This window comes from Stenella coeruleoalba, assembly GCF_951394435.1.
Source record: "Stenella coeruleoalba genome assembly, chromosome: 20".
Taxonomy (NCBI): domain Eukaryota; kingdom Metazoa; phylum Chordata; class Mammalia; order Artiodactyla; family Delphinidae; genus Stenella; species Stenella coeruleoalba.
This window is the reverse complement of record NC_137166.1, coordinates 2,347,761-2,363,401: the sequence shown is the minus strand read 5'-3', so window position 1 is coordinate 2,363,401 and position 15,641 is coordinate 2,347,761. Positions and strand designations below refer to the sequence as shown.

Here is a 15,641-nt window from a genome sequence, read left to right as displayed (position 1 = left end):
GGCTCAATTACTACAGAGAATGGACCCTTTGGAAGCCAAAGGGCCTTCAATTAGTGCAATTTCTGCAGAAAATTACTTCTCAAAACCTTGAGGTGAAAATGACCAAAGGGGACAATAAGAAGGGGGGCTTGAAAATGATGAGATAGGGTTAAAATGCAGGTGTATTGACCGTGGGGGACTCACAAACACCATAGAGCATCTGATTTCAGCAAAGGATAGTCCAGCCAGAAAAAAACGCACACACCTCTGAGCACACAGAGTGGTTCCTGGGAACCCGGAGCCTCATCCGTGGATCCATATTACTAAAAGTTCATTCTCAGGATCATTCTCAGCAATAACCCTCTCAGAGCCCCAGAGCAGCCCATCCAGCCTTCACAACATTAGAACTCATCTCTCTAAACCACTTTGTCCGTCAGTACCGGCTCACCTCAGAGATGCTGCAGGTTCAGGTCCAGGCAACCACAGTATAGAGCATAAAACAATAAAGCGAGTCACACAAATTCTTTGGTTTCCCATGCATATAAAAGATATGTATACACTATACTGTAGTCTATTAAGTGTGCAACAGCATTACGTCTTAAAAAATGTGGAAACCTTAATTAAAAATACTTTATTGCTAAACAATGCTAAACATCCTCTGAGCCTTCAGCAAGACAAAATTTTTTTGCAATGGTAACATCAAAGGTCATTGATCACAGATCACTGTAACAAAATATGATAACAGTGATAAAGTTTGAAATATCGCAAGATTTACCAAAATGTGACACAGAGACATGAAGTGAACAAATGCTGTTGGAAAAATGGTGCCCGCAGGCTTGCATGATGCAGAGTTGCCACAAATCTTCAATTTGTAAAAATGCATTATCCGCAAAGTACAATAAAGCGAAGCACAGCAAAATGAGGTCTGCCTCATTATTAAGCACCTACTGTGTGCCAGGCACTGCACTAAGCCCCAGGGACACAACAGCAAATGGAGACCCAGCCCTCAAAGAACCCACCATTTCATGGGGGAAGGGAGACAAAGGCAGGTCCACAAATAAGTAGGACGGGTCGATCAGCACTGTGGACATAATTGAAATGGCCCCCCACCACCTTCCGCATGCCTGGTGGTCCTTGAGCTGGAATAATCGGGGGGCTTCTCGGAGAAGGGGACTTTTGAGTTGCAAATTGAATGAGAGAAGCACGCAGGGTGATAACCAGACCCAAGATGGAGAGGAAGATCCTGATAGGAGCTACAGCCATGCATGGCTGAGGCTCTGCATCACCTGCCTTCCCTCAGGCCGGATCTGGGCTAAGACAGGCATGGGGAAGATGATGAGTGGCCACTAAGGGTTCAGCTGCCCAATCGGAGCCCCGGACACCAGTCTGACCTGTCACCTATTCACTGAGTGCTCTTGGTCAGGTCATCTCCCGTAACCTCGGCTCCCTCACCTGTAATGTAGAAAGAATGATAATATTTGCCGCTTAGGTCTGTGCACTTTTGGACATTTATCCCAGAGAAATTCGAATAGGTTCAAGTACAAGTCTTTCCACTCATGTTCACAGCAGCTTTATCTGCAACAGCCAAAAGGTAGAACCAGCCCAGGCATCCTCAAACGGGTGTATGGACAAACTGTGACACGCCCTCACCATGGAATACCACTCAGCAAGAGAAAGGAATGAACAACACCTGGATGGACCTCCAGGGAATTTTTCTGGGTGAAAAAGAGCCAGTCCCAAGGTTATATCCTGAATGAGTACATATATATGACATTTTTGAAATGACAAAATTTTAGAAATAGAGAAAGGTTAGTGGTTGCCAGCGGGTAGAGAAGGGGTGGAGGATGGGGCACGAAGGAGGTCGGCATGGTTATAAAAGGTCAACAGGAGGGGTCCTTGTGGTGATGAAGCTATTCAGTATCTTGTCCAGCTACAAAATTTGGACAGAACGTGCAGGGCAGCCATGCAAGGCCCATGGATAGTAAACAGCAGGCAGATTAAGAGAAAATTTCAAAATATCACCAAACTAGCAGAAAGTCTCCCATTTTTTTCTCCAATATCCCCTGTATGGGCTCACAGTGGCCTCAAACCTGGACACAGGTACCAGGCTCAAGGAGAGACAGAGAGACCGAGAGACAGGTCTGGGGGGAAAAACACAAGCCCTCCAGAAGGGGGAAGAGACACAGCAGGGAAATCTTGTTTCAATTTTTATTTTCTTCTGTTCTCTTGCACTCAGTCCTCAGACATTCCCGGGGCATAGGTAATGACAGCAGCCACAGCAGTGACCCATGGCCCCTACTTGAGAGGGAGCAGAACCTTCCTCACCGATCAGAAAAGCTGTGGTCCCGTCTCTGTCTCCCAATCTGGATGCAGGCACAGCTACCAACTGTGCGCAGCAGAGCAGAGTAACTCAAGTCCCAGCTCTCTGAAGGGAGGACCCACAGCGAGTCCAGGGAACCAGAAATCACTAAGGAGCCCACAGAGTGGGAGGAGGCAAGGAAAGGGACCCTTTAAAGCTGTGCATGAGCTCCTGGGCTCACCCCTAAGCTGCATGCACGTGCACGTGCCTGACCCTGAACAGCATACCTAAGACTGAGAACTGAACACAGAACAAACCATCATCCAGATCCAAGACTGGCCACTGGGTGGTGCACACGCAGGGCAGCTCTGACCAGCATGGCAGAGCTTTTGGAAACTGACCTGCCGTCAGGACCACAGCTGGCAGGAGGCTGGTGGGAACTTGCTGAACGGGTCAAATGCCCGATCAAACAAAACTAAAGTCCTCTGTGGCATTTAAACAAGACCTAGAGCCTCATAATATAGTATTCAAAATGTCTGTAATACAAATGAAAGTGACTTAGCATATGAAAAAACAGAAAAATCTCAACTTTTACCATCAAAGACAAGGACCAGACCCCCATACCTTGATGACGCAGATGTTAGAACAATCAGAAAGACTTAGAACTAGCTATTATAAAAATGCTCCAGGAAGTAAGGGCAAACACTCTTAAACTGAATGCAAGGATAGGAAGTCTCAGCAAAGAAAGAGAATATAAAGAAGCAGCAAATTGAAATTTTAGAACTCAAAAGTACAATAACCAAAGTGTTAAAGCTCACCAGATGGGCTCATTAACAATATCGAGACAGCAGAGGAATGAATCATTGAGTAGGAGGACAGATTATCAGAAATTATCCAATCTGAAAGACAAAAAAAAAAGGAAAGGAAAAGAATTCTAAGAACAGAAAAAAACAAATGAACAGGAACTCATGGACCTGAACCAGAGGGTCTAACATTCATGTCCTAGGAATCCCAGAAGGAAAGGAGAAAGAAAAAATGCAGTGCAGAAAAATATCTAAGAAAATAATAGCTGAAAACTTCTCAAATTTATCAAAAAGTGAAACCTACAGATTCAAGAAGCTCAGTGAATCCCCAAAAGGAGACACTCAAAGAAACCCATGCCTAGATACATTATCATCAAAATAATCAAAGCAGAAGACAAAGAAAAATATCTTGAATGCAGCCAGAGAAAAACAACACATTACTTACAGGAAAACAATGAAGCAAAACCCAACAGAACTAAAAGGAGAAACAAATCCACAATTATAGTTAGAGAGTTCAACACTCATCTCTCTGTTCAAGGAAACAAACAGACGAAACAGCAAGGATATGGATGAACTGACAACACCATCAAGCAATTGGATCTAATTTATAAAACACCACCAATAGCAAAATGCACGTTTTTTTCAAGTGCACACAGAACACAAAGATCAACAACCACTTCCTGGGTCATAAAACAAACCTTAACAAATTTACAAGAACTGAAACCATACAAAGTATGTTTTCTAATAATAATGAAATTAAACTAGAAATCAATTACAGAATGATAACAGGATATCCAAAAACTTGAAAACTAAAACATATCTAAATAATTGATAAGTCAAAGAGTTCTCAAGGAAAATTAGAAAATATTTTTAATTGAATGAGAATGAAACTACGATGTAACAAAACTTGCAGAATCCAGCTAAAGCAGTGCTGAGAGGGAAATTTTTATCATTAAATGCTTATTTTAAGAAAGAAGAAAGGGCTTAACCCAATGATCTAAGTTTCCATCATTAGAAACTAGAAGAGCAAAATAAACCAAAGTAAGCAGAAAAAATATATAATAAAGAATAGAAATAAATGAAATTGAAAAAAGAAAAGTAATAGGGAAAAATCAGTGAAATGAAAAACTGGTTTTTCAAAATAATAAAATTGATAAAACTCTAGCAAGAATGACAAATAAAAAAAAGAAGATACAAGCTATTAATACCAGGAACACAAGAAAGCATATCATTACAGACCCTCAAACATCAACAGTGCAATAAAGGAATACCATAAACAACTCTATGCCAATACATTTGACAATTTAGATTAAATGGGAAAATTCCACAAAAACTAGAAATTAACAAAATTCACCCAAGATGAAATAGATAATATGAATAGTTTGATAACCATTTTTAAAAATTGAATTCATAGTTTAAGATCTTTTAAAAATGAAGTTTCCAGGTCCAGGTAGTTAAACTGATGAATTCTACCAAACATTTAAAGAACAAATAACACCATTCTATACAATTTCTTCCAGGAAAGAGGAAAGGAGGAAATACTTACCAGTTAATTTTATGAGGCTGGTACCTGATACCAAAACCAAAACCCTGATACCAAAACCAAAGATAGTACAAGCGAAAATATTTTAAAAGCTACAGACCAATATCTTTCATGAACATAAGCACAAAAATCCCTAACAAAATGCTAGAAAATTGAATCTATCAATATATAGAAGGAATAATACACCACAACCTAGTATAGTTTACCCCAGGAATGCAAGGCTAGTTCACTATTCAAAACTTAATCAGTGTAATCTACCATATTAACAGTCTGAAGAAAATCCATATGATCATGTGAATTGATACAGACAAATCATTTGACAAAATTCAATATCCACCAATGATTTTTTTAAAACTCTCTAAAAACTGGAAATACAAGAGAACTTCCTCAATCTAATAAAGGGAATCTACCAAAAAAGAAAAAAATTCCTACAGCCAGTATCATACTTATGATGATGAAACACTTTTCTCCTAAGATTGGGAATTAGGCAAGAATATCTATTCTCAACACTCATGTTGAACATCATCCTGGAAGTCTCAGCCAGTGCAATAAGACAAGACAAAGCAATAAAAGATACACAAATCAGGTGGAGAAAAAGGAACCCTCCTACATTGTTGGAGGGAATGTAAATTGGTACAGGCACTATGGAGAACAGTATGAAGGTTCCTTAAAAAACTAAAAATAGAGTTACTGTATGATCCAGTAATCCCACTCCTGGGCATATATCCAAAGAAAACTATAATTCAAAAAGATACATGCACCCCAGTATTCATTGCAGCGCTATCTGCAATAGCCAAGACATGGAAGCAACCTAAATGTCCACAGACAGATGAACGGATAAAGAATATGTTTTATATATACACAATGGAATATTACTCAGCCATAAAAAAGAATGAAATAATGCCATTTGCAGCAACATGGAGGGACCTAGAGATTATCATACTAGTGAAGTAAGTCAGACAGAGAAAGACAAATACCATATGGTACCACTTATATGTGGAATCTAACAAAATGATACAAGTGAACTTATTTACAAAACAGAAATGGACCCAAAGACATAGAAAACAAACTTATGGTTACCAAAGGGGAAAAGGGGGGTAATAAATTATGAATTTGGGATTAACACACTACTATATATAAGACAGATAACCAACAAGCACCTACCATATAGCACAGGGAACTATACTCAATATTTTGTAATAACCTATAGGGGAAAATAATCTGAAAAATTATATATATATATATATATATATATATATATATATATATATATCTGAATTACTTTTCTGTACACCTTAAACTAACACAACATAAATCAACTGTACTTCAATTTTAAAAAAGGCACACAGGGACTTCCCTGGTGGCACCATGGTTAAGACTCCACGCTCCCAATGCAGGGGGCCCAGGTTCAATCCCTGGTCAGGGAACTAGATCCCACATGCATGCCACAACTAAGAGCTCACATGCCACAACTAAGGAGCCCTCCTGCCACAACTAAGACCCAGTGCAACCAAATTAATTAGTTAATTAATTAAAAAAAATTTTTAATGGCATACAAATAAGAAAGAAAGAAAACTCTCCCTATTCACAGGATGGCTAAAATAAAATGTCTAACCACACCAAGTATTGGCAAGAACATGGAGAAACTGGAACTCTCCTACACTGCTGGTGGGAATGTAAAATGATGCAACCACTCTGGAAAACAATCTAGCAGTTTCTCAAAAATGTAAACATTCATCTACGATATGATCCAACAATACCACTCCTAGGTATTTTCCTGAGAGAAAGGAAAACACATATCCACACAAAGACATATACACAAATGTTAACAGCAGCTTTATTTGTAATAGCTCCCAGCTGGAAACAACATAAATATTCATCAGTAGATGAAAGGAAAAACTATGATAAATTCATACACTGGAATATTAATCAATGATAAAAAGAAAGAATTACTGATGCATGCTACAACATGCACCAATCTTGAAATAATCATGCTGAGTGAAGCAAGCCAGTCAAAAAACAAACACATTAATATAAATCTAGGAAATTCATATTGCCATTGACAGAACGTGGATCAGGAGTTGCCTGAGAATGAGGTAAGGGGAGGGTGAGAGGAATCACAAAGGACACTAGGGAGTACCAATGACATTTTCATTATTTTGATTTTGATAAAGGTTTCATAGTTGGATATGTATGTCAAAACATCAGATTCTATTATTTAAATGTATACAGTTCCTTGTATGTCAATTATACTCAAAGATTTTTTTTTTAACTCAACAGGCAGAAAACAAACAACCCAATTAAAAATGAACAAAAGGCTGTAACTGATACTTAGCCGAAGAGGGTACAGGGATAACAAATAAACACATGACAAGAAGTCTAACATCATTAGCCATCAGGGAAATGCAAATCAAGATCATGATGAGATACCACTACACACTCACTAAAATAGTTAAAACTAAAAATACTCACAATGCCGAGTGCTGGTGAAGATGCACAGAAGTGGGAACTCTCACCCTTTTCTGGTGGAAATGTATAGTGATGGAGCCACTCTGGAAAACAGTTGGGCAGTTACTTAAAAACTTAAACATTCACCTACCATATGACCCAGCAATCTCACTCCTGGTATTTACCCAAGAGAAATAAAGACATGTTTACACAAAAACCTGTACACAAATGTTAACAGCAGCTTCGTTCATAATCGCCAAAATCTGGAAACAATCCAGAAGTCCTTCAACTGGCGAACGATAAACAAATCACAGTCCATCCAAACCATGGAATACCACTCAGAAAGAAAAAAGAGGAGCCGTTGATACATGCAACGGCTTGGCTGGATCTCAAAGGCATTGTGCTGAGTGAAAGAAGCCAGGCTCTAAGATTCCATTCTCTATGATTCCACTGATATGACACTCTGGAGAGGACAAAACTATCGTGATGGGGACTGACCAGGAATTTCCAGGGGCTGGTGATGAGGGGAGGGTGTGACTGCACAGGGGTACATGAAGGAGATTTTTGGAGTGGTGCAGCTGCCCTGTATCTTGATTGCGATGATGATGACACAAACCTATACATGCGTTAATACTCATAGGACCATACAACAAAGAGAAAGTCAATTTTAGCATATGTTCACTTAAAAAAATAAAAAGGTAGGAAGGAGTGATGGGTGTTAGAGCTCTGTGGTCCCCCACCCTAGACCCTGTGTTAATGAAGAAAAACATCTCCCAAACCATGTGACTCCAATCAGAGCAGTAGGACCCTGGCTCTGCATCGGTTGGTGTCCAGGGAAGGGGGACAGATCCTCCCCGTGCGAAATGGAGAAAATTCACATTTGTTGGAAATCGCATAACCATGATTCTCCCACTCAGCCCATTTAGTCCTGAACCTAGAATGAGGTAATTATGCAGCCCAAGGAATCTTAACAGCATGGAGGAGAAACCCAAGCAAAGCCAGTGAGGGGGAAGTTCTACCAGAAACAGGAAATTTGAGCCTGACCAGAGGTCTCAGGGCTTCGCTCCCTCCCGCGATTGTGAGTTCTCAGCCAGGGCACTGTTAACCCTAAGGCGGCTCCGAGACTCCAAGTCTGCAGCAAACGTGCTTCTAAGGCAGACTTCGGAGTAAATCCCCACACATCGCTTGTCCTCAGCCCGCCACAGTGGTGAGATGGGCCTCGATGTACAGACTGACCACACGCACTGCAGGACATTTGTATTCCTGGCCCCTCCCCATCACTGTCAGAGCCAAAAGTTCCATCCCCGTGTTTGTCCAAACAACCCTTGGGCGGTGCCTCTGCTTGAGTGGCTGGAAAAAGAAAGGGATGTTGAGTTGGAAAAAACTGCTCTCTTCACCCTGATTGGAAGAGTGTCCCTAGGGCCCAAGGAACAACACAATTTCACGCAATGAGATGAAAAATCTTAATGTACAAACACCCTCAGTAGTTTTAGCCCCCTGTCTGTGAGAAAGGGTGCCAGTTCTGACCACATGACCCCTCCCTTCCTCAGCACCCTTTGAGGAGTGGTCTGTGACCCTCAGACTGAACCGCATGAAGGTTAAAGCCTTCAGCAGGGCTACATCTGGACCACAGAACTTGTGGTTCAGACCATCAGCAAGACAGCCTGAGGTCAAATAGAATGCCCTGGATTTGGAAACAGAAAACCTAAGTCCAAGCCTGGACCTCACTGCCTCACCTCTCTAAGCCTCAGGGTCCTCATCTGTAAAATGGGGATAACAGGACAAGCTCTTTCCCACGTCACAGTGCTTCACACATTCTGTTCCCTCTTTCTGTGGATGCTCTTCCCAGGCTCTCACAGCTGTTTCCTTCCTGTCCCAGAAGATTTCTTGCAAAATGCCACCTCCTCAGAGGCACTTTCTCATCCAAAGTAAACTCCCACCCCAGTCATGTTGTATCACAGTGTCCTGTTGAATTCTACCAGGCATCTGTCACTACTTGGATCGTCTCTGTCCTCTCTAGGCCATCGTTCTCTTCCAGACGAGAATGCAAGCACCAGGAAAGCAGAATCCTGGTCGTCTCACCTCCCCTCTATACACTAGGACCCAATACACAGCACATGCACACTGCATTTTGGTTGGATGAGTGATGATTCCCCAATTTCCAGGGTCGCTTCAGGGTCAGGGGAGCCTGGGCAAGCAAGTACTCTGCACCTCAGAGTTGGTGGGTCTCACTAAGTAGACCTCTGAGACACCCACTCACATGCTCCCTAGGAAACCAAGAGCAGGAGTTTGGTGTAAAAAGCCTCAAATCGTAAGATTCGGAATGCTGCATTTCACCAGCTTGCCAGAGTACAATTTTGCTAGGAAATAAAAATACATAATATTGCCACAAAATTCAGAACCAGTAAGAGTCCCAGTTTACTAGCCAGACCAGATGCATCTCTCCCTCTGTGTCAGTTATGTTCACCAAACATTCAGGAATCGACTTACAACATTCTTTCAAAGCAGGAACCCAGCCGAGGACTCCACACTGGAACTTAAATTACATTTGGACGCTAAGCTTACCACCTAAAATAAAACTGAACTTCTCCATGGTGTCTCAACACCCCACCCTCCCAAGACTGATCCATCAGCTGACATTTAAGTTAGGAGAGCAGGGTCTGCACTTTGTAGCAGTCAGACCCCAGGGGCATCACCCACCCTCGCAGTGCCTCAAATTTCCTCATCAGTGAAATGGGGATAATACTCACTACATAAATAGATAAATGAACACCAATCCTTACAACAGCATTAGCCCATGGTAGGCACTCAATAAACATTCCTTGTGATCTGTATTCCTCGCTGGGAGGCTTTGAGCAAGCCATTTCACTTTTTGAGCCTCATTTTCTAGTCGGCAAAGTGGGTACAGAAATCCTTTCCTGCTTGCAAGGCTGCTGAGACAGTCAAATTAGATCACTTCCAAGAATGTGCTAGTTCCCCAGGGTTGCGTGGTCTCCCCTTGCTGACTGAGGGGAATTAGAGAGAGGCTAACGAGGTTTTAAAAGCATTTCTTCTCTAAGCAAAACCTGTGGGGATGAAAATCCTTTCCTGACCTTTTAATCAGAGCTATGAACCAAGTGCTAGGGGAAAAGGGGGAGGGAGTGGGGATATGTGCTATGATAGTCATTGGCATGGGGGTACCAGGACAGCAAGATGGAGTGGTGGCTAGAGGTGCAGGCTCCAGGCCAGCTGCTGTAGGAGGGACGAAAAGGGCAGTGGGGCTGGAGATCTAGAGGGTCTAGCTGCACAGCACCACAGCTAGCCCCACATGGCACCCCTGTGCAAATCTGAAAAAGATATCCCTTCCCCAAGATACTCTGCTGCCACTTTCTGCAAATCTGACACAATAAATATACAAATCTACAATGACTATTAAGTGAGTGGTGCCTTGGATTGTGCAGTATACAACCTATACAACTGTACTTAACATCCTGAGGAGCCCATGCACCCAGTAAGGCTTAAGGAAATCAGCTGAGCACAGATATGCGGATTGTAAACGGTTACAAAACAGAACATGGAAAAGAACCTCAGCAGATGTGGAGAAACAGGAACCTTTATACATTACTGGTGGGGATGTAAAATGACTCAGTCACTGTGGAAAACAGTTTGGCAGTCCCTCAGAAAGTTAAACATAGAAATACCACATAACCAGTAATTCACTCCTAGGTATATACCCAAAAAGAATTGAAACAAAAAGTTGTACACAAATGTTCATGGCAGCATTATTGACAGTAGCTAGAAGGTGGCAACAGCCCAAATGTCCATTAGCAGAATGGATACATAAAATGTGATTTATCCACACAATAGAATAGTAATCAGTCATAAAAAAGAATGACACATGCTACAATGTGGATTAGCCTCGAAAACATTATGCTGACAGAAGCCCATCACAAACAGCAGCATGATTCCATTATATGAACTGTCCAGAAGAGGTAAATCAAATCCACAGACATAGAAAGCAGACTAGTGATCGCCAGAGCCTGGGGAGAGGAGCAAACAGGGAGTGACTCTTTAAAGGTACTGGGTCTCGGGCTTCCCTGGTGGCGCAGTGGTTGGGAGTTGGCCTGCCGATGTGGGGGACGCGGGTTCGTGCCCCAGTCCAGGAGGATCCCGCATGCGGCTGGGCCCGAGAGCCATGGCCGCTGGGCCTGCACGTCCGGGGCCTGTGCTCCGCAACGGAGAGGCCTCAACAGTGAGAGGCCCGCGTACCGCAAAAAAAAAAAAAAAAAAAAAAGGTACTGGGTCTCCTTTTGGGGTGACAAAAGCGTTTCAGAACTAGATAGAGGTGATGACTGTACAACAGTGAATGTACAAAATTCCACTGAATTTAGCACTTTAAGATGGTTAATTTTGTGTAATGTGAGCATCACCTCAATTTTCAAAATCCCTCAGCAGTTACATTTAGTAAAAGCCAACAAGGACAGAGAACGACACACGGACCAGGTGCCCACCCCTTATGCTAAAAGGACACATAATCCCTGTCATGAACTTAGATCCCCTTGGGAAAGAGAAGAGAAGGGATGCAGAGGAAACTGACTCTCCAACATGAGAGTCTTAAACTCGGTGTGACCGAGTTCCTTGGAACCGGCACATTGGATCTTCCAGCACTCAGTAGAAACGGGATCTCAAGAGAGAAGTTTGATTATAGGGAAATAGGGAAAGGCACAGCTGTGCACACCAGATTCGAAAATGTGAAAGTCAAAATCTACACTCGGAGTAGAATCCTGTTATCATTCCCATCGCACGGACAAGCTCACCAAGACCTGGGGAAGCTAAACCACCTTGCCCAGGAGACACGGCTAATACCTAACAGGCGAACCCAGGCAGCCTAATCCTAGAACCCCAGTCTGGACCCACTCCCTCTACCACCTCCCATATGAAAAGAGGTCATCAGGCTAAAAAGGCTGTCAGAGCAAAGGAGCAGAGGGTTAAAACAGAATGCATGCTTCTGGGAGTATGCAAAGCTTGATCTTGGAGATGATGATGGTGATGACGGGCGTGGGGATGGTGATGACGATGCTGATTACGAGGATGATGGTGATGATGATGATAATGTCGGTGGTGATGGTGATGATAGAGATTGGAATAGTGTGCACAGCACAGGATAGGTTTAGTGATTTACTCAGGAAAAATATTTAAAATCCTTTGTATAATTTCTGGCGTACAAGAAAGCCCTCAGTGAATGCCATCTATTGTGACTGCTGTTGTCATCATTATAAACTTCTGGTTTTAAATGACTTGTAAGCCATTTTAAGTAGATTTTTAAGCACCCCTCAACCTGCGACCTGTATTCATTAAGACTTGAGGCCCATCTCAAGCTGGCTCATGCCAATCAGGGGACTACTTGCTTCTCCTAACTAGAGAGTCTGTGCTGCAGTTAATATGGACAAGGCTCACACAGTGCTCCCAGGTCCTGGTCTCCCTCCTTCCCTCTGCTGTTTTCCTCTGCTCCGGGTTTCATTTTGGGTAGGTTCTCCCACAGGGATGGCAAGGAGCTTCAGGCAGCCTCACGTCCAAATCATCACAGCTTGACAATCCCAGGGCAAACGGAGCGTCTCCTTTGCAGTGTTCCAGCAGAAGACTCCTGGAGGGCTCTCACTAGATACATTTGGGTCATACGACATCTCCGAACCAGTCACTGTGGTCAGAAAGGGTGGAAAGGGTACTCTCACTGCTGAGCCCAGGTCCTATGCTCCTGCAGTCAAGTGGACCGGGGGTGGAGGGAAGGTGATTGATTCCTTGAAGGGGAACAAAGGGGAGATGGGTGCAGAGTGGGCAAAATCAGCAGATAGCCACTGCATGCCCAGGGCATTGGGAGGTCTAGGCGTGGCCAGCTTGCTCCTTAGGGGAAGCATCCATTCAGCTGGCATCTACTGAGGGCTTGCATGCACCAAGCAAGTGGACCATTTCCTGCAGATCTGGAGAAGCTGGCCTCTTACCGGGATCCACTGCAGCTGTGGACGAGAGAAGACACTGCCTCCCTGGTCCTTCCATTACAAGAAAGGGTTAAAATCTTGGGGAGGAGCCTCCCCATTTGGGCAGCCTGATGGGAGGGAGGGAGCCCACCCACAGGCTTCCTGCAGGGGAGGGAAAGACTGGGTGGCCTGAGGCAAGGTATGCTGGGGTAGGCCTGCTTACTCAGAAAGCCCAGAGGCAGCAGATCCTGGGTCAGAGTTTAGCCCCAGAGAGCCAGGAGAGCCGCAGGGTTGAGTTCATTGTTCTTAACTGATATCATGATGCATCTTCTGGAGAAGAAGGAAAGGATCTCCCAGGAATGCATGTAAAGATGGTCTACGGGGTGTTTCTGGGATTAGGCGGGCGACAGGAGCTGCAGGATTGAAAGTGGTGTGTGTGGGGGAGAGCGAATGAGCGTGTGAGCGCGTGTGGTGTACAAGGAGGAGGAGGAGTGCAGGGACCTCCACTGTCTTAGCCACTAACTCCCTAAGCCAGTTAGGGTCACAGTGAACCTCCCCTGAGTGCTGGGCACAGAGCCAAGCGTCTTCTGCTGTCGGCAGCTGAGTGAGGCGAGGCGCGGACTAACTCGGCTGCCGTTTCTCAGAGACACTGACTGACCGACGTGGCCAGCGCTGCGGTCTGGGACTCACACCCAAACCTTCTGACTCCGAAACCACCACCTTCCCACTACAGCCCGTGGCCTCCCATCCTCGACAAGTGGCTATCCGTGTCTCTTTGTCCAGGCTTGGGAAACTCACTGAATCTGAAGAAAACAACCCTCCAGGACAGTGGTACAAACTAGGGACCTTTGGGCTGGATTCATCCCTCACGTGGGTTTTGTTGGCCATCACTTTGTTTGGTAAAACTCTGGACTTTATTATCTTCAGGCAGTTCATCGTAGCTCACCACGCCATATTTCCTTACATCCCCAAACGCCGATCATTGCTGTTATCTGCCCTGCTACTCGAGGCCTTTCAGGGAACAGGGAATAACCAGCTGCTGACAGTGCTGTCACACAGGTCTTTGTCAAACTGAGCTGTGACTTCAGCCCTCCAGGACACAGTTCTGCCTCGGTACCCAGAAGGTGTCTAGTCCATCCTCCCATGATGATGAGGATGATGACAGTGATAGTGAGAAAGGTGGTGATGATGATGTTAAAGAAAAAAACCACTCATGACCCTTGTTAAAATGGTGAGGCAGCCTTTATTCAAGACTGTTGCAATAGGTGTAGGGTCCACTGCAATGAGATTTTGCAGGAGGAAAGAAACAGAGATTGGACTCAACTCTGAATTCAACAATGAAAAGTGAGAATTTACAGCCAGTGTCAACAGATGGAACATTAATAGTAGGAAGCATCAGGGATGGATGAGGGAGACTCTGGCTACCCAGACCCAACAGGATTCTTGCTGAAGGCAGCCCAGGGGGTCAGACATCAGCAGGGAGCGTGGGGATAAGGAGGTCGGGTGGTCAGAAGTCAAAGGTGGGCGACTCTGGCTAAACCCACCGAGCAGGCTTCTGGCTAAAACTGGGCTCTTGAGGACATGCCCAAGGATGAGGCCTCGTTTAAAAAGTGCTCAGAGGTGCCTGACTAGAGTCTGGCCAAGGGAGAGTGGGTAAGTGGTGAGTGAGTGACTGGCCCCAAGCCCCACCCTCAACACGTCTGCAGTTGTGCAGCCCAACGCTGCCAGCATCTGCTCATCAAGTCTGACCAAGGCAAAGACAACTTTTGGCTGTGGTTTCATTTCAGTTATAAAGACACATGTTTTGAATTTTGAAACCACTCACAGGCCCTTCTTTCTCACCTTCACAGAACTCCCAGGGTCCTAGGGCACAATTAGGAAGTGCTGGTCTAGAATAAAACTGTGTTCCGGTCCCCAGTGGTAGGGAGTGTGGTCAGCTAGCTGTCAGTCCGTTCAGGTCTCTCCCAGCTGCAGAGAGCTGCCCGGCCAAGCCAGCCTCCCAGAGGCGTAGGTATAAGGGCTGGGCATTTAAGCCGACAGACACTCTGACCACAGTCCTCACTCCAAGTGCCCCATCAGACTGGGCCAGGCTCTACCAGGCCACATCGAAGTTCAGCTTCTTCCTCTACCCAGTCCTGTTTCCTCTGCCTTCCTTTCAAAAGTATTAATCCCCCAAAAAAGTCTTATACCCAACCTGTCTCAGTATCTAGTTCCAAAGGCCCACCTGTGACAGAGGCAGTGAAGAATTCTGGGGCTTCCCCGGTGGCGCAGTGGTTAAGAGACCGCCTGCCAATGCAGGGGACACAGGTTCGAGCCCTGGTCCAGGAGGATTCCACAGGCAACTAAGCCCGTGCACCACAACTACTGAGCCTGCGCTCTGGAGCCTGTGAGCCACAACTACTGAGCCCGCATGCCACAACCGCTGAAGCCCACACACCTAGAGCCCATGCTCTGCAACAAGAGAAGCCACTGCAGTGAGATGCCCACACACCACATCAAAGAGTGGCCCCCGTTCGCCACAACTAGAGAATGGCCTCGCAGCAACGAAGACCCAACGCAGTCAAAGATAAAAAAAAAGAAGAATTCTGACCTTTCTCCCCTCACACAGTCTCAGT

The 15,641-nt window shown here is 44.5% G+C and overlaps 1 long non-coding RNA gene across 1 annotated transcript in view; it reads right to left on the bottom strand.

The window, feature by feature from the left end:
* LOC307178249 overlaps nucleotides 1-15,641 on the bottom strand; it is a 171,787-nt gene that overhangs the window by 91,303 nt on the left and 64,843 nt on the right. The window contains exon 2 of the long non-coding RNA XR_013825153.1: nucleotides 7,097-7,176. This is a non-coding gene — a long non-coding RNA (uncharacterized lncRNA). The remainder of the gene's footprint in view (nucleotides 1-7,096; nucleotides 7,177-15,641) is intronic.